The sequence below is a fragment of the Pongo abelii genome, chromosome 5 (genome assembly GCF_028885655.2).
Source record: "Pongo abelii isolate AG06213 chromosome 5, NHGRI_mPonAbe1-v2.0_pri, whole genome shotgun sequence".
Taxonomy (NCBI): Eukaryota; Metazoa; Chordata; class Mammalia; order Primates; family Hominidae; genus Pongo; species Pongo abelii.
In genome coordinates, this window is record NC_071990.2 from 93,675,507 (window position 1) to 93,696,634 (window position 21,128).

General features: G+C 35.8%; 1 pseudogene; it reads right to left on the bottom strand.

Annotated features, from left to right (window-relative positions):
• Positions 1-12,695: 12,695 nt before the first annotated feature.
• The window catches only part of LOC100450103 (cyclic AMP-dependent transcription factor ATF-1-like), a 49,488-nt pseudogene continuing 41,055 nt past the window's right edge, over positions 12,696-21,128 (bottom strand).

A 21,128-nucleotide genomic window follows, 5' to 3' on the forward strand; every position in this document is an offset into this window, starting at 1 on the left:
AGCCAAGGCAACATGGGCAGTCATATGGTTAAATACAACAATGAAAGCACATAAAACAGAATTGTTCAACACTTAGACATTATTTTGATATTTCATTTTTGAAAGATAGAGTGAACACTGAAAAAAGTTAACTCAAGCCTTAAAAGGTGAGGAAGAAAACTTAAAACAAGTTGTGAATCAAGTATTACCACATAACTGCATTTAGTAATGTTTCAAAGGCTGTGAAGGTAAAGAGAGACATAAAAGCCTAGAAATGAGAACACATTGTTCCCATATCCAGAGAATGAGAAAAAGATAGATGTAAAAACTATACAGTCAGCTTGATATTATATCCTGAAAAATTCCTAGCCCTGCTAACTAAATAGATGATTTGTAAATATTTAGGAAGAGTGATCTGAGAGAACCATGACATTCCTAAATTGGTATATTTTCCTCTCTGCTCAGATAACAAACAGCAGATCAGGAAATTCTACCTTGTTGCATTTCAGCAGAATATTTGATAAATCTCTCATATATCATTGCTGTCAGGAAAAATGAGTATGGACTGCTGGGATAATTTGTAGCTGACTAAACAATATTTCCCTCCAAATTTGATCATTTGGTTAAGAGAAGTTTCTTTAAGTGGCGTTGTCAAACTTTTTAGGTTGGAACATAAAATAGAACATATGAAACAAATTTAAGTATGCATGCTTTTTATTTATTCATATATAAATTATGTACATACTTGAAATTATTTTAATAAAAATTGCATATATTTATCACGTAAAAATGATATTTTGAAATATGTATACATTGTGGAATGGCTCAATTGAGAAAAGTAACTGATATATTACCCAATATTCTTATTCATTTTTTTTGTGGTGCAAACACTTAAAATGTTTTCTCATTGAGATTTTCAATAAAATATGCTGTTGTTAACTACAATCATCATGTTTTATAATTATTCCTCCTATCTAATTATAATTTTGTATAGTTTAACTAACATCTCCCTAACCTCACCCCTCAAAAATACCCAGGCTTTGGTAACTACCATTCTACTATCTAATTCTATGACATCCATTTGTTTAAATTACACATATAAGTCAGATAATATGGTGTTTGTCTTTCTGTGCCTGGCTTATGTCACTAAACATAATGTCCATGTTGGTGCAAATGTAGGATTTCCCTTAATTAAGTCTCAGTAGTATTCCATTTTCTTTAACCACTCATCTGTTGCTGGACACTTAGGTTGATTCCATGTCTTGGCTATTGTGAATAATGCTGCAGTGAGCATGGGTGTGCAGATATGTCATAGGCATACTGATTTTATTTCCTTTGGACATATACCCAGAAATGGGATTGCTGGATTATATAATAGGTCTATTTTTCTTAAAGGACAGGGACTTGCTCTGTCACCCATGATGGAGTGCAGTAGTGCAATCATAGCTCACTGCAGCCTTGAACTCCTGGGTCCAAGTGATCCTTTCACCTCAGCCTCTCAACTAACTGGGACTACAGATGCACATCTAATCATTTATATTTCTATTTTTATTTATTTTATTTTTTGTAGAGGTAGAGTCTTGCTCAAACGGGTCTCAGATGGCTAGGCTCAAATAATCCTCCCAACTCTGCCTCCTAAAGTGCTGGGATTACGGGTATGAGCCACCATGCCCAGTCCAATAAAATAATTATATTTTTTAATTATTGAGGAACTTTTTACTGTTTTCCATAATGGCTGTATCATCAGATGTGGATCCCTCCAAATTTTATAATTTTTTTATTTCTTTGAAAAATATTGAGTTCAGGCACAGTGGCTCATGCCTGTATCCCAGTGCTTTGGGAGGCTTATGTGGGAGCATCAGTTGAGGCTAGGAGTTTGAAACCAGCCTGGACAACATCACAAGATCCTATTTCAAAAAACAAAAAAAAAACACAAAACAAAAAACAAAAAACATAAATTACCAGCTAGGCATGGTGGTGCATATCTGTAGTCCTAGCTACTAGGGATGCTGAGGAGAAAGCATTGCTTGAGCCTGGCATACAGAGCAAGACTTTATGTCAGAAAGAAAGAAAGCAAGAAAGAGAAAGCAAGCAAGCAAGAAAAAGCACACAAGCCAGAAAGAAAAATAAAGAAAGAAAGAAAGGTGGAGAGGGAGGGATGGAGAGAGAGAAGGAGGGAATGAAGGAAAAGAAAGAGAGAGAAGTTATTGGAATTTTGATGAGTTTGTCTTGAACCTGTAGAACTGTTTGGGTAGCGTGGACATTTTAACACTATTAATTCTTCCAATCCATGAACATGGCATATCTTTCCATTCATTTGTGTCTTCTTTAACTTCTTTCAGCAATGTTTTATAATTTTGAGTGTACAGATCTTCCACTTTCTTAGTTAAATGTATTTCTGAGTGGCTTTTTGTAGATATTGTAAATGGAATTGTTTCTACAATTGCTTTTTCAGATAGTTTATTGCTAGGGTGTAGAAACACTATTGATTTTTGTATGTTAATTTTGTATCTTTCAACTTCACTGAATTTATTTTTTAGTTCTAACAGTTTTTTAGTGGAGTCTTTAGCATTTTCTATACATAAAATCATGTTCTCTCTACAATTTATCTTTTCCTTTTCAATTTGGATGACTTTTATTTATTTCTCTTGCCAAATTGCTGTGGCTAGAATATCCAGTACTATGTTGAATAGAAGTTAGAAAAGTAGTCATCCTTGTCTTATTTCTAATTTTAGAGAAGCACTTTTAACTTTTCGTTGTTGCATATGTTAGCTGTGGGTTTGTCTTATATGGCCTTTACTGTATTGAGGCACATTCCTCCTATACCCAATTTGTTGAAAGTTTTTATCAGTAAATAATATTGAACTTTGTAAAATGCTTTTCCAGCATCAATTGTGATAATTATAGGCTTTTTGCCCTTCATTCTGTTAATGTGATGTATCTTATTTAAAGATTTGCATATGTTGAACCATCCCTGCTTCCCTGGGATAAATCTTCCTTTGTCATAATGAATAATCTTTTTAATGTGCTATTGAATTCAGTTTAGTAATCTTTATTGAGGATTTTTGCAATCATGTTAATCAGAGATATTTATCAGTAATTTATTTTTCTTATAGTATCATTGTCTGGTTTTGGTATTATAATAATGCTGTCCTCATAAAATGGGTTCAAAAGTATTCACTCTTCAATATTTTGGAAGAGTTTGAGATGAACTGACATTAGTTCTTTAAATGTTTGGAAAATTCAATAGTGATGCCATCAGATTCTTGGCTCTTGTTGGATGGGAGACTATTTATTACTGATTAAATCTCCTTGCTCATTATTTGTTCAAATTTTGTATTTCTTCATGATTCAGTCCTGGTATGTTGTATATGTCTATAAATTTATATATTTTTTAGATTATCCATTTTTGTCATTTAATTGTTTATAGTGGTCTCTTCATATTTCTGTATCAGTTGTAATGTTTCTCTTTTATTTTTATTTTATTTATTTGAGTCTTCTCTTTATTAGCCTAGCTAACTGTCATTTTTATCTTTTTGAAAAACTCCGTTTCACGGATCTTTTCTATTGTTTTTCTAGTCTGTATTTTATTTCTGAACTGATATTTTTATTTATTTCCTTCTACTAACCTTGGGCTTAGTTTGTTCTTCTTTTTCAAGTTTTTTGAGGTAAAATGTCAGGTTGTTTATTTAGGATTTTACTTATTTTTTTATGTAGTCAGGCATTTATTGCAATAAAAGTCCCTTTAAGAACTGTTTTTGCTGCATCCCATAAGTTTTGGCATATTGTGTCACCATTTTTGTTTGTCTCAAGATATTTTTAAATTTCTTTTTTAAATTTCTTCTTAAACCCATTGATTGTTCAGGAGTGTGTTGTCACCCAAGACTGCCTTGTATACAAATTCCCCTGAGTAAATCTTTGACCACTTACACACCTGGAGCGGTCTGCCTCGTTTTTAGGTCTGATCTTGTCTTGCACATGTAGAGGGTGATTTTCTATTCCAGAAGGTAGTTTTTCCAACACATGAAGGTAACATAACAGACTAGTTATAACAGACTGTTTTAAGATAACAACAACATAACTTTAATCTCATTAAAAATTCAACATGTTTTACTTCTCCTCACATTTTCCCTTATTTTGTTTTATTTCATTTATTTTTAAAGACACTTTTAATAAAAAAGTTCATCAGGAGGGTAAAACACAAATTTATCAGTTAAGTAATGACTTCTACATAGTACTACATTTAGGATAATTAACAGAAGGGCCATGAGCAAACTTATCATTTATATATTAAGCATTATATTTTACATTCAGCAAACTTCATCAAATGTCCTTTAATTTCATAGACAACAATATGATACATATTGTATAGGAAGCACACAATAGTTTTGCAGTAAAGTTTCAAAGCGTATGCAAATTGGAAAACAGAAGTTAAACACTAGTAAACTGACAGTATTTTTGAACTTCATATAAGCTGCATACAAAATTTACAATTCAAATATTAGCAAATCTGAAAACTTTACTTCTTATAACATAAAAATGATACTTTGACATGCATTTTTAATTAAATAAATTATAAAAACATTTAAAATGATCATTAAAAACAATGTTAGAATTTATAAACATCAGTTATAAAAATATTCTAGTAGTCACTTTTCTTCTAAGGGTACCACGAAGTATAACACAAAATAGTCTCTAACATAAAATTGCCTTAATTACTGTACTATTTTAGATTCTGATAAATCTTACATTAAATTTATTATAAAATCTTCTTGAGGGGTGGGGCCAAGATGGCCGACTAGAAACAGAGGCGATCTGAGGATCCCATCGGAAAAACCATAATAAGTGTGTGAATCCTTCACCGGCAACCAAGGTATCTGGGTTCTCTCATCAGAACTGACTAGGAGGCTGGTGTGATCCACAGAGAGGAAGAAAGAGCAGTGTGGTGTGGTGGCCCATCTGAGAGTCACACAGAGCAGGAGAGTCCCCACCCCCCAGCCAAGGGAGGGGATGAGTTAACGTGCTACCCAGCCAGGCAAACCCACTCATGAGTAGACAGCACCAGGGCCCAGCATCCCAACCACAGAGCTGCGCAGATTCTCAACAGAATCTCAGCTGGAATCTGCTTAAGCCTACCGCACTCCCAGAGGGAGAGGCAACCAGCACCACAGCTGCAGCTGTCTGCTGTCTAAACTGTTTGAGCTCCTTGGGGAGGGCAGCAGCCAGCACTGGGACTCAAAACTGCCTAACACACTAAGCTCCTCACGTGGAGGAAGGGCGGCGTCCATCTCTATAGCTCCAGGCTGCACTTTTCCCCTGCCGAAGGCAGGGAGGCTGGACCACTTGGTCCCATCGAAGGCCTTTTCTGCATCTATTGAGATACTCATGTGGTTTTTGTCATTGATTCTGTTTATGTGATGGATTTTTGCATTGATGTTTATCAGAGATATTGGCCTGAAATTTTCTTTTTTTGTTGTGTCTCTGCCAGGTTTTGGTATCAGGATGATACTGGCCTCATAAAATGAGTTAGGGAGGAATCCCTCTTTTTCTATTGTTTGGAATAGTTTCAGAAGGAATGGCACGAGCACCTCTTTGTACCTCTGGTAGAATTCGGCTGTGATTCAGTCTGGTCCTGGGCTTTTTTGATTGGTAGGCTATTAATTACTGCCTCAATTTCAGAACTTGTTATCGGTCTATTCAGGGATTCAACTTCTTCCTGGTTTAGTCTTGGGAGGGCGTATGTGTCCAGGAATTTATCCATTTCTTCTAGATTTTCTAGTTTATTTGCATAGAAGTGTTTATGGTAGTCTCTGATGGTAGTTTGTATTTCTATGGGATCAGTGGTGATATCCCCTTTATCAATTTTTTTGTCTATTTGATTCTTCTCTCTTTTCTTTATTAGTCTGGCTAGCAGTCTATCTATTTTGTTAATCTTTTCAAAAAACCAGCCCCAGGATTCATTGATTTTTTTAAGTGTTTTTTTTTGTGTGTGTGTGTCTCTATCTCCTTCAGTTCTGCTCTGATATTAGTTATTTCCTGTCTTGGTCCCAAGACATGTCCTCCACAGCCCAACACACTCTCTGTGGCAGACTATGGCCAGGGTGTCTCTTAAGGCCTGACCCTAACTCATCTTTCCTTACTGGGTGGCGCTTCTCTGCAGGAACTCCAATAACCCCAGCCAGAGGCTCAGGGACAGAACCCTGATCTCCTTGGTCCTGAGTCCCTAGGGCGAGGGGGACCCACAGTCTCCCTTTCCTCCTGGTAGTTCTGAGGAATCTGGGCAGTCCAAATGAATGGGTTTCCCCCAGTGAGGCACACCCCTTCCACCAAGGGGCAAAGTGCTTTGTTAAATGAGTCCTGTTCCCCAAGCCACTCAACTGTGTGAGACCCTCTAAAAAGGGTTGTCAGACACCCTACACAGGAGTGATTCTACTTGCAACAAGTTAGGCTCCATTAAGGTCAGATATCCCAGAAGAAGGAGCAGGCACCCATCTTGCTGTTCTTCAGCCTCTTTGAGTGACATCTCCAGGTGTGGGAGCAAACCAGATAAACAGGACCTCGAGTGAACCCCTAGAAAACTGAAGCATCCCCACAGAAGAGAGACCTGACCATTTAAAGAAAATCAAACAAACAGAAAGCAACAACAGCATCAACAACAACAAAAAAGCCCCCACAAAAACTCCATTCAAGGGTCAGCAGCCTCAAAGATTGAAAGTAGACAAATTCATGAAGATGAGAAAGAATTAATGAAAAAATATTGACAACCCAAAAGGCCAGAATGACTCTTCTCCTCCAAATGATCACAATGTCTCTCTAGCAAGGGTGCAGAACTGGATGGAGGATGATATGGACGAATTGACAGAGTAGGCTTCAGAAGATGGGTAATAAAAAACTACAGTGATCTAAAGGAGCATGTTCTAACCCAATGCAAGGAAGCTAAGAAACTTGATAAAAGGCTAGAGGGGCTGCTAACTAGAATAACTAGTTTAGAGAGAAACATAAATGACCTGATGGAGCTGAAAAACACAGCACAGGAACTTTGTGAAGCATTCCCAAGTATCAATAGCTAAATCAACCAAGCAGAAAAAAGAATATGTGAGTTTGAAGAACACCTTGCTGAAATAAGGAATGCAGACAAGACTAGAGAAAAAATAATAAAGAGGAATGAACAAACACGCCAAGAAATATGTGACTTATTAAAAAGACCAAACCAACGACTGATTGGGGTACCTGAAGGAGAAGGGGAGAATGGAAACAAGCTGGAAAACACACTTCAGGATACTATCCAGGAGAACTTTCCCAACTTAGCAAGACAGGCCAACATGCAAATTCAGGAAATACAGAGACCACTAAGATACTCCACAAGAACATCAACCCCAAGACACATAATCATCAGATTCTCCAAGGTTGAAATGAAGGAAAAAATGTTAAGGGCAGCCAGAGAGAAAGGTCAGGCCACCTTCAAATGGAAGCCCATCAGACTAATAGCAGACTTCTCAGCAGAAACTCTACAAGCCAGAAGATATTGGCAGCCAATATTTAACATTCTTAAAGAAAATGATTTTCAACCCAGAATTTCATATCCAGCCAAACTAAACTTCATATGAATGAAGCACTAAATATGTAAAGGAAAAACTGGTACCAGCTACTACAAAAACACACCAAAATATAAAGACCAATGACACTATGAAGAAACTGCATGAACTAGTGTACAAAATAACCAGATAGCATCATGATAACAGGACCGAATGCACACATAACAATACTAACCTTAAATGTAAATGGGCTAAATGCTTCAATTAAAAGACACAGACTGGCAAATTGGAAACCCATTGGTGTGTTGTATTCAAGAGTCCCATCTCATGCGCAAAGACACACATGGCTCAAAATGAAGGGATGGAGGAAAATTTACCAAGAAAATGGAAAATAAAATCCTAGTTGCAATCCTAGTCTCTGACAAAACAGACTTTAAACCAACAAAGATCAAAAAAGACAAAGAAGAGCATTACATAATGGTAAAGGGAACAATTCAACAAGAAGAACTAACTATTCTAAATATATATGCATCCAATACAGGAGCACCCAGATTCATCAAACAAGTTTTTAGAGACGTATAATAGACTCCCACACAATAATATTGGGAGACTTTAACACCCCACTGTCAATATTAGACAGATCAATGAGACAGAAAATTAACAAGGATATTCTGGCCTTGAACTCAGCTCTGGATCGAGTGGAACTAATAGACATCTACAGAACTCTTCACCCCAAATCAACAGAATATACATTTTTCTCAGTGACACATGGCACTTACTCTAAAATTGACCACATAATTGGAAGTAAGACACTCCTCAGTAAATGCAAAAGAACTGAAATAATAAAAACAGTCTCAGACCACAGTGCAATCAAATTAGAATTCTAGATTAAGAAACTCACTCAAAACCACACAATTACATGGAAATTGACCAATGTGCTCTTGAATGACTCCTGGGTAAATAATGAAATTAAGGTAAAAATCAAGAAGTTCTTCGAAACCAATGAGAACAAAGAAACAACGTACCAGAATCTCTGGGTCACAGCTAAAGCAGTGTTAAGAGGGAAATTTATGGCACTAATCAGACAGCTATAAAGATCTCAAATTGACACCCTAATACAGCAATTAAAAGAGCTAGAGGGACAAGAACAAACTAATTCAAAAGCTAGCAGAAAACAAGAAATAACTAAGATTAGAGCAGAATTGAAGGAAATAGAGAGAGAAAAACCCTCCAAAAAATTAAGGAATCCAGGAGCTGATTTTTAATAGACTGCTAGCTAGACTAATAAAGAAGAGAGAAGAATCAAATAGACACAATAAAAAATGATAAAGAGGATATCACCACTGACCTCACAGAAATACAAACTACCATCAGAAAATACTATAAATATCTCTTGCAAATAAGCTAGAAAATTTAGAAGAAATGGATAAATTCCTGGACACATACACCCTCTCAAGACTAAACCAGGAAGATGTTGAATCCATGAATAGACTTATAAAAAGTTCTGAAATTAAGGCAGTAATTAATAGCCTACCAACCAAAAAAAGCACAGGACCAGACAGATTGACATTTGAATTTTCCTGGAGGTACAAAAGGGGAGCTGGCACCATTCCTTCTGAAACTATTCCAAAAAATTGAAAAGGAGGGGCTCCTCCCTAACATTTTATGAAGCCAGCATTATCCTGATACCAAAACCTGGTAGAGACACAACAAAGAAAAGAAAACTTCAGGTCAATATTCCTCATGAACATTGATGCAAAAATCCTCAATAAAATATTGGCAAAGTGAATCCACCAGCACATCAAAAAACTCATCCATCACAATCAAGTCAGCTTCATCCTTGGGATGCAAGGCTGGTTCAACATGTGCAAATCAATAAACATAATCCATCACATAAACAGAACCAAAGACAAAAACCATATGATTATGTCAATAGATGCAGAAAAGGCCTTTGATAAAATTCAACATCATTTCATGTTAAAAACTCTCAATAAACTAGTTATTGATGGAACATATCTCAAAATAATAAGAACTACTTATGACAAACCCACAGCCAATATCATATTGAATGAGCAAAAGCTGGAAGCATTCTCATTGAAAACCAGTACAAGACCAGGATGCCCTCTCTCACCACTCCTATTTAATGTAGTACTATTTAATGTAGTATGCCCTCTGGTGAGGGCACTCAGGCAAGAGAAAGACACAAAGTGTATTCAAATGGGAAGAGAGGAAGTCAAATTGTCTCTGTTAGCAGATGACATGATTTTACATTTAGAAAACCCCATCATCTCAGCCCCAAAACTCCTTAAACTAATAAGCAACTTCAGCAAAGTCTCAGAATACAAAATCAATGTGCAAAAATGACAAGCATTCCTTTACACCAACAATAGACAAGCAGAGAATCAAATCATGAATAAAACCACATTCACAATTTCCACAAATAGAATAAATACCTAGGAATACAGCTAACAAGGGATGTAAAGGACTTCTTCAACAACTACATACCACTGTTCAAGGAAATAAGAGAGGACACAAACAAATGGCAAAACATGCCATCCTCATGGCTAGGAAAAATCAATATCCTGAAAATGGCCATATGTCCCAAAGTAATTTATAGATGCAATGCTATTCCCATTAAACTACCATTGACATTCTTCACAGAATTAGAACAAACCACATTAAATTTTATATGGAATCAAAGAAGACCCCATATAGCTAAGATAATTCTAAGCAAAAAGAAAAAAGCTGGAAGCATCGTGCCACCTGACTTCAAACTATACTTCAAGGCTGCAGTAACCTAAACATCAAGGTACTGGTACAAAAACAGGCATATAGAGCAATGGAACAGAACAGAGACCTCGGAAATAACACTGCACTTCTACAACCATCTGATCTTAGACAAACCTGACAAAAGCAAGCAATGGGGAAAGGATTCCCTACTCAATAAATGGTGCTGGGAAAACTGGCCAGCCATATGCAGAAAACTGAAACTGGACCCCTTCCTTATACCTTGTACAAAAATTAACTCAAGATGGATTAAAGACTTAAATGTAAAACCCCAAACCCTAAAAATCCTAGAAGAAAACCTAGGCAATACCATTTAGGACACAGGCATGGGCAAAGACTTCATGATGAAAATGCCAAAAGCAAATGCAACAAAAGTCAAAATTGACAAATGAGATCTAATTAAACTAAAGAGCTTCTGCTCAGCAAAATAAACTATCATGTGAATGAACAGGCAACATAAAAATGGGAGAAAATTTTTACAATCTACCCATCTGACAAAGGTCTACTATCCAGAATTTACAAGGAACTTAAATTTACAAGAAAAAAATAAAAAACCTTGTGAAAAAGTGGGCAAAAGATATGAACAGACACTTCTCAAAAGAAGACATTTATGTGGCCAAAAAAATATGAAAAAAGCTCAACATCACTGATCATTAGAGAAATGCAAATCAAAACCGCAATGAAATACCATCCCATGCCAATCAGAACGTCAATTATTAAAAAGCCAAGGAACAATATATGATGGTGAGGCTGTGGAGAAATAAGAACACTTTTACACTGCTGGCGGGAACATAAATTAGTTCAACCATTATGGAAGACAGTATGTCTACTCCTCAAGGATCTAGAACCAGAAATACCACTTGACCCAGCAATCCTATTACTGGGTATATAACCAAAGGAATATAAATCATTCTACTATAAAGATACATGAACACGTATGTTTACTGCAGCACTGTTTACAATAACAAAGTCATGAAACCAACCCAAATGCCCATCAATGATAGACTGGATAAAGAAAATGTGGTACATATACACCATGGAATAATATGCAGCCATAAAAAGGAATGAGATTTTGTCCTTTACAGGGACATGAATGAAGCTGGAACCCATCATCCTCAGCAAACTAACACAGGAACAGAAAATCAAACACCACATGTTCTGACTCATAAGTGGGAGTTGAACAACGAGAACACATGGACACAGGGAGGGGAACAACAAACACCAGGGCCTGTTGGGGGGTGGTGGTAGAGGGGAGGGAACTTAGGATGGGTCAATAGGTGCAACAAACCACCATGGCACATGTATACCTATGTAACAAACTTGCACCTTCTGCACATGTATCTTGGAACTTAAAAAAAAAAAAAACTTCTTGAAAAAACTTTGGTATGAATCTTCAGAAGCCTTTTTTAAAATGGCATTTTAAGAGCCTGTGAACATTCCATTCTATTAAAACATAACAGAGTATGTAACGAATATTTAATGGCATACAGAATATAGAATTAAAACAAAAAATTTATTATCTATTCTTAGAAAACCAACATTACCAGAGTAAGCAAAAACCAACTATTTAAAAGTAAAGCTAATTTTTAAAAACAGTTATTTTTGACTACTTATCAAGTTAGTAAACTTGATAGTGGTAGACTACTTATCAAGGTATTATACAATCAAGTATACTTATCGAGGTAGTATTGAGTATTGCCTGAGTACTGCCTGGAGGCAGGTTGGTAGGTAGTCAAAGAAAACTGTTTAAAAATGTTACAAAATCACCATACTTCATTCATGTACCTTAGATGCCTTTTAGAACAAGACCTCAAAAATAATTAACCCAGTCTTGAAAATTTCTCAAGTCCAACAAACAAACTTTTAAAACCCCATTTTAAAGACTTGACAATAGAACAAGTATACATAATGGAAACACATAATTTATATGTTTACTAATTTAATGGGTTTTCATTTACATTTGTAATTTAGAAATTGTTGGCAGAAATAAAATACACACACACGTAACTGAAAACGGTAAATTTCAGGAACTAGAAATGCAATCCTATGGGATAAATTAATTTGTTTTAAAAAATATAACTTACCAAACTTTATCTTCTCTGCCACTTTGGATTGACAGCTATTGTTATTTAGAAAATTCAGATTGCTGAGAACTTATTTCTTGCTTCTTGAGTATGTTTAATTTTTACAAAGCTTTCATTCATGCCAGTAGCTGCCTTGGGGTCATTTTCTACTTAATCTTCTGTCACCAGATATATTGTATAAGATGCTTATCCTTGAGTTGCAAAAGCTTAAATAAAAAGTTTCACTTTTAAAGTTTTAATTTATAAAATTCCACTAAAAGTTTTATTTAATTTTTATGAAGGTCCGCAAAAATATCTTCTTTCTTAAGAATCAAGCACTTTTATTCAAATAAATGTTCTTCAGAGTTTTTAACTCTTCTATTAGAGTTTTATTTTTATTTTTCATAACTACAACTCAATTTTCTAGGCTTTTCACATACTCTTTCTTTCTTCTGTGATATTCTCAAGTGGCTTTTCTAATCTTGTCTGAAATATTTTAGCTGTTCTTTGTTGTTTACTCTTCCATAGATTTTAGAATCAACTTGTCAAGTTCATCCAGCAACCTGTTTTTCATTAACCTTATTTCTCCTTTCAACTGGGGGTCTTCTGTCTTATTTGTTTGATATGTAAGAGTCACAGGAGATGTCATCATCATAGTTTGTGGCAGAGAAGTGGTTGAAGGCAGTTTGGATCTGATATATCTGCATATCACCTGATGCAGTCTGTACAACCAACTGATTGCTAGACACAAGTATTTGCTGTCCATCAGGGACCTGCATATGCTGGAGAATAGTTGTACCTTGCCGAGTATTGCCTGAATTTGTCATGGTTAATTATGTCTGAAGTCTCTGTACTCCAGCTGTGCCTGAACTGGCCAATGGTGTCTCCACTTGGGACAATGGCAATGTACTATTTGCTGCCCTTCTGATAGATAGGAGTGGGAACAGACAGAAGTGACAGCAAAAACTCCAGGGTTTTCTCCATCTCATTTTCTGCCCCATATACCTTCAGAAGATAGGTCTTTTAAAATTTTTCTGTAAGATGAATGCCATGCTAGGATCCTGTAGGCTTTCTGTAAAGAGCCTAAGCTGTCAGATGGCTCCAGAGACTCCTCACCTTCTGATAAAGATCATACTATTGGCACATGTGGTGGGTGAATTACAGAAGACTGAGCTGTCTGGATGACACCCTGAACCTGTACTTGCTCTCCAGGAAGAGGTACCATTGTCATTAGTACAGATCATCTTAGTGCCATCTGTTTAGTAATATGAGAAATATGAGCTCTCTGAACTGCTGAACCAGATTGAGATGCTGTCTCTGATGTGTTGCACTTGTGAGAATCTTCCACAATAAACTCTTGGGGGTCAAGTGGGGTGAAGAGAATTGGTATCACTTACGAGCCAGCTGTCCTAGACTCCCTTTTCCTTACCAGTTAGGACCACCACTGGCCTCCCTCAACCACATTTTATATTTTTGATGTCACAATGTACATTTTTTGCATTGTGTATTTTTTAAAACTTATTACAACTATTATTGTTTTTAATTGTTTTGTATTTTAACCATCACACTAAATATATGAATGATTTATATACCACCATTAGAGTATTAGAGTATGTGGTATTTGACTGCATATTTACTTTTACCAGTGAGATTTATATGTTCGTATTTTCCTGCTACTAGTTAGCATCGTTTACTTTCAGCTTGAAGTGCTTCCTGTAGCATTTTTTTGTGAGACAGGTCTGGTGGTAATAAACTCCCTTAGCTTTTATTTATCTGAAAAAGTCTTTATCTCTCCTCTGTTTCTAAAGGACAGCTTTTCCATTTAAAGTATTCTTGAATGACAGTTTTGTTTTTTTTATTCAGCACTTTGAATATTTAATCTCAGTCTCTCCTGGCTTATAAGGTTTATATTGATAAGTGTGCTCCTCGCACTGTTGGGACTCCTTTATCTGTAATATTATTTTCTCTTGATGCTTTAAGGAGTGTCTCTTTGTTCTTTATTTTATTTTATTTATTTTTTAGAGATGGGGTCTTGCTCTGTTCCCCAGGCTGGAGAACAGTAATGTGTTCATGGCTCATTGCAGCCTAAAACTCCTGGTCTCAAGTGATCCTTCCATCTTAGCCTCCCATTAGTTGGGACTACAGGTATGTACCACCATGCTCAGCTAATTATTTTTGGTAGATACAGGGGTCTCGGTTTGTTGCCCAGATTGGTTGTGGATTCAAACAATCCTCCCACCTTGGCCTCCCAAAGTTCTGGGATTACATGTGTGAGCCACTGTGCCTGGACTGTTCTTGTATTTTATAGTTTAATCATAACATGTCTTGATGTAGTCTTGTTTTTATTGAACTTTACTGGCGACTTTTGACCTGTACCTGGATATTTATATCTTTATCCAAATTTGGAAAATTTTCTATGATTTCTTTTAATACGTTTTCTGGTCCTTTGTTATTTTCTTTATGGAAACTTTCTGTTTTTGAGTATTTGCTCTTGTGATGCTGTCTCACAAGTTGCACAAGCTTTATAAAAGTTTTTATTTATTTATTTTTTTCTTTTTTCTCCTCTGACAGTATATTTTGAAATAACCTGTCTTCCAGTTCACAGATTCTTTCTTCTGCTGGATCAATTCTGCTATTTAATACTTTCTATTGCATTTTGTTATTTTGTTTATTGTATTTTTTAGCTTCAAATTTAAGTTTCAATTTTTAAAATAATTTTATCCTCTCTGTTCAATTTCTCATTTTGTTTGCTTATTGTATTCCTGATTTTGTTGAATTGATTTTATATATTTTCTTTAAGTTCACTTATATATTTTCTTTAAGTTCATTGAGATTCCCTCAAAGAATTGTTTTGAATTCTTTTTCAGGCAGTTTATATGTCTCTGTTTCTTTAGAGTTGTTTATGGGTACTTTATTTCGTTCCTTTGATGATGTTCCCCTAATTGTTCTTAATCCTTATGGCTGTACATTGGTGTCAGTACATTTGAAGAAGTAAGGACTTATTCTAGTCTTTGCATATTGGCTTTATCTGGAAAAATTCATCACTACTCAGCCTGTTCAGAGATTTTGGACCAGACTTCTAGTATTCTTCATGGGCAGGCTTTCTGCTAGAGTCCTTGGGCAGGCTGGCTGGTGCCTGGGTGAGCAGATGCATGAGCCTGGCATCTGGGTCCATGGGATTGAGCCTGCAGCCTGGATCTACTGGGGTGGACTTGTTGATTGGGTCTATAAGGGCAGGCCTGGAGCCTGTATCCATAGGATGTAGTCTAAAATTTGTCTCTACAGGGGTTAACTTGGTGCTGGTGTGGGCTTTGAGCCTGGTTCTGCAGGGGTAGCCCTAAAAGTTTGGCCTATTGGGGTTGTTCTGGAACTGGAATCTACTGGGGTAGTCCCAGACCCTAGGCGCACTGGACCCTGGAACCACTGTGACTGGCCTGGATCCTGGAGCTATCCTGCTGCTAAGGCAGGTTGGCTCTACACTGGCCTGGGCCTTGGTTGGGCCTGGAGCTTGGGGCCACAGAGACTAGCCTAGAGGATGGGTCCATGGATTGTTGACTTGATGTCTAAGGCTACAGGAGCTGGCCTGACACAGGTGAACCTAAAGCCTGGGGCTGCTGGGGTAGGCCTGGACCTGTTGTGGGCTTAGAGACTGAATCTGTGGGGTCAGCCTAAAGCCTGGGGTCAGAAAGGTCAGCCTGGACTGAGAGTATATAGGAGCTGGGCTGGTGCTGGAGTCAGCCTGTAGCCCAAGGCCACTGGTGCCAGCCCAGTGCTGGGGCCTGTTCAGAGGCTAGAGCCTGCCCAGGGGCTAGAGTAATGCAGACTGTTGGTGGGGTGGGCTCATATAATGAGTCTTCTGGGTAGGCCTGGAGACTAGGGCTGTGTGATCCAACCTTATGCTGGAGTGGGCCTAGAAGTTTGCTCTATGGGTGCAAGACTACAGTCTAGGGCCATGGGGACCTACATGCTGCTGGATTTTACTGGGAGAGTCCCACTGTTGATCAGAGGTAAAGTCCTGTGCTTGCTTCCCTCTCCTTCGCCCGAGCAGAGTTATCTCTCTCCATGTTATACTGCCTGGGGTTGGGAGGGAGAAGGGTGATGCAGGTAATGTAAAACTCTCCTTCCTACTCTCTTCAGTGTGTCTTTTCTTATTTCTGTGCTACATTCCTGGGTTGTAATCTCTCACCTGGATTCCTTAGTTTTTTGTGAAGGTGTTTTCAAGCACGTATACTTATTCAAATTGATGTTTTTGCAGGGGACGAGCACTGCAAAGTCCTATTCCACCATCTTGCTGACATCTGACTTGTAACTTATTTACCTACTTCCGTGTTAAAACTACATTGATTATAAAATCTATACAAAAAGTGAAATGGAAAATAATGAGATAAAGATTGAGCAGATAACATTTGATTTATGAACATACAAAGTTACTCTAAAAATATATTATTAATAACATTCTAACTGCTTGCTTTTTAAATGTCTTCCTATTTGTGATGCTTTCATTTAATTATTTAGTAATATCCCAAGGCACATCATAAATTTATTGCTGTATTTATTCTCAACAATTGAAGGTATAAAACTGTGTTTGGAATAATCTTCTCAATAATTAAAAAATTGGGGGCTGACTTTTTGCCAATTTTGCTTAGATTCTCATGTGTACGTAATGTGTCTGATTATTGGGCTATACTGGAAGTGTATCAGTTATGCCATTTCTTTCTTTTGCTTACATTTGCAAAACAATATTATTTTCAGTTGTATTTTCTTAGCAGAAAACTTTTAAACTACTTGTTCATGTAAATAGCCAGGGAATATGCTTAGAATATGAAAACTTCAGTATGTAGCAATATGTTAAATATGACAGATCCTTAGGTTATCATCATCCAGCCTTCTGTGTTAAAGAACTCACATTCACTCTGACTTTAAAACCTGGTTGGGTTATAAGTCAATCAATATTATAAATATTAATGAGAGTTAATATAGCCTAATTGTATAGATAAAAATGTAAGTCCTCTAATATTTTCTTTTCCATTTCAATGGCTCTAATCATCTTGTGCAATCCCAGATGAAAACACCTCATTTTATAGACTACCATTTTTTATGTGAATGGCTTAGCTGAAGACATACGAAGCGTGATTATTAAATTTTCAGATGACATGAAGTAGGACGGACAATTAGTATGCTAGATGAAGTTTTAATCCAGTCCAAATTCAAGCACAAAATTTCTCAAGATGGTTGGGAATGAGAGGGTACGGGTAGAATCTGCCACTTACCAGTGGTTCAGTTATTGATGATGTTGAATATGGACATGGGGGAAGATAAACCTCAGAAAGGAATTTTTTGGGAATGTTGGGTGACAGGTTAAATTAGTAAATACCTGGAATGATACACATTCCTACTGATATTGAGATACTAAGTATTTAAGAGGTAGATACCACTCTATTGCGTATTTAAAGAAGTCTAGTTTGTTTTGCTGTGTGAGTAGGAGCCATTCACAATGCTTTTGTACATCTAAGCATATTTATTCAATGATGCTGTAAGCCTTATGATGTAATCAAATTGCCTTGAGCTATATTAGGTCTTACCCATGTAAATGAGCCTCCTCTCTTTAGGTACAACTTTTCTTTCTTCCTAAAGACATGAACAGTAATTTTAAAAAGCTGAAGTTGTTTATGCTGGGAAAGAAATGTGAGAAAACACCATATGGTCTTAAAATATGTGAAGACTGTAGAGCAGAAAAGGGATTATGCATAACATGAAAATTTCCAGAGGATAGAACTAAAATCAATGAGAGGAAATTATTCTTTAAGCAAACATAAGGGAAAAAATATTTTTGTAACACTGATGGAACTACCTAAAAAAAAATTGTGCTCTGTCCTGTCTTGTAAGGTAGAGTGTTGAAGCAGAGATAATGGTCACTTGATCACAGACTTTGTGTAATGATTCATGCCATAGTGTGTGGAATAAATTTACTCATCATTACGAGATTTTCCTGCTATAAAATTCTGTGATTCTACAAATCAATTTATACTTGAGAAAAACTTTATTTTTATATTTGCCTTCTGGAAGTCCTCATTAACTTGTTATATGTTTAAAAGAGAAACAAAAAAGAATTTAAGCTATATTACCATATGCATTAAGTAAATCTTTTCTTTAATAGCATGTAAATAATTTAAACAAAAATGTTTTATTTTACTGTGTTGAATTCTACATTCTCCCTACCACCTAAAGAAACCCACATGAATCTCTCTTGGAACACTGAAAAAAACCTACATTACTAAGTACAAAGTTTCTGTTTCAGTGAAAATTTACGAAGTGCACTTTAAATTTATAATTGTTTAAGAAGAGGCTTAACATTTGGTTGTTTTCAGACTTTTTTCTTTCCTGGAGTTAAATCTTGGGTAATCTGAAGATTTTACTACAGCCAAATTCATCAGAATCTGCTTTCCTTAACTCATTAAATGACTTTTAGAAAATAACTTATCAACTTTCTAAACAGTGTCTCTCTCCACGTAAGTTCTATTTTCTGCCAAATATAGGAATGTAGCCTAACTCCTGAAGATATCATTAGAATCAACTGTTAATGACATCACTGAAAAATTACAGCTTCCAGTACATTCACTTCTATTCATTCTGTAAGCAAGCAGCAAGTTTTTCAGTAGCAGAGCTTTGTTCTTGTTCTATGGGAATGTTTATATTCTAGGAACATTTATGTTCTATTTTAGGTACTGTTTGTTTGGGTACTATCAGGTTTTCTTTCTCAATAACTCTATTGCATATTTGGCCTCAAAGCCTACTTGTTTTGTCCATTTTTTTTTCAAATTAGAAAATTTCAAACTCAATAATTAAATTTGACGGGTTCATTTTACTGGCAATTTTCTATTTAATCAACTTAACATTTCTGTGTTTATTTTTGTTTTTCATGTCATTAATATCAAATCTATTAAAATACCATGACAGTCATAAATTTGCTAGTCTGTAGTACTTTGGTAAATAACCTGCTGTTATTAGTAAGTTTTATCTGACATAAGAAAAGTCTATTTGGATTTTAATAATATTTTTTGACATTTATCTTCAAGAAGACAAACTAAAGCTTAAAAATCTAGAAAAGTGGACTAAAAAGAAACACCACTTCACTTTCAGATTTAAATAAAAAACAATTGAACCTAGTTTCATAGTGTATCTTTAGCTCTTACTAATTACTTACAAACTTTTTTCAAAAATAGAAGAGATAAAATTATGTTTCTATGGGAAAAAATGAATAAATCTAGGCTTAAAAATTAAAGTCAGTTTCTGCAACACTTTTGCTAGGGACAGTATTACCTCCTTCCTCAGAATGAGAAAAAAGGATGCCAAGGTCTGAAGAGTTAGACTGTTTTTATTCAAATACAGGAGAATTGTTGCCTTTTAGGCTGCAACTGACACTGGAATTTTTAGTAAGCCCTAATCAATCATAACTCTTGAAAGCAGCTATTACAATATGATATGAAAGTCAGACTGTGTGACATGAACTTTCCAAAAACCAGTGCTGACAGCTGCTCTCTCTAAGGGCACTCATTTTCTTCCCCTTTGCTTGAAAAAAAAAAAAAGAAATAGAGGGAGAATGTGAATCTTCCAAGTTACAAAATGTTATTTTACCTATAAATTCTTTGGATATATAGAATCAGTGTTTTATAAATAATATTTGCAAACTGACTTAATGTACTCAAAACTGACACAATGTGAAGGCTGGCAAACATTGACAAATCAAAAATAATTAATGACTTTCTTTTAAAGAAATCCACCTAGACTAATATTAGTTTTAAATATATGTCAATAAATAAAGTTTTATGGAATCATTTATCATGAGGCTTACAGATATATGACCAATATAAAGTTTATTTTGATTAGGATAGGTACAATGCATGCTTCTTATCCATTTTCTATTCCTATTTATTAATCAAGGAAAGTAATCATACTTCTACATAAAAATTGAAGAATGTAGATGGTGTTTAAATGTGACAATAAATAAACAGCTGGAAATAAAAGAAAACAGACTTCTAGCAGGCCATCCTAAATAAACAAATGGCTCAGTAAAATTGTCCGTAAATAGTAAATCTCAAAAACAAGAAATGTTTTATTTTGGCGATTACATTAAGGAAACAAATAGTTTGTTTTTTGAATTCCTTTATTTTTTCCTCTCTCTTTCTTTATTCTACCGGATCACATACACAACTAGGGTAGGAGGCAGATGAGATAGATTACTATTAAAGGGATTTAGAATATGGCATGGCAAAATATGCTATTTTGGCACGAGGATTACTTTGAACTGAAGGTAGTTGAGGAACAGCAGATACATGAGGAGCTCTCTGCCCTCCCCCATCTGCCTAAAAGCAGAGCATAAAATTTCCCTTTGTAATGGTGACATAAATTTTCATTTGTAGAGATGTACCCTTGCCTGTACCAGGAAGATGAGGACAACTTCAAAGACTACTCTTCTCACTGGAGATTTGTGTCTGCAAAACAAACCTTACTAAACAACATTTATTTATCATAAGTTTGCTAGTCACCTTCCCACAATTTACCTCACCTAGTAGCCCAACCACCCCTTTCCTTTGTCATCACTTTTCTATGATGTATTACACTTTTTAAAAATGACATAGAAGCCCCCAAGTCCAACCACTTCTTTGGGTTTTCATTTTTATGTGAAGCCCCTGTGTACATCAAAATGTTAATAAATTTGTGTGTGTGCCTTTTCACCTGTTAATCTGTCTTTTGTCAGTTTAAT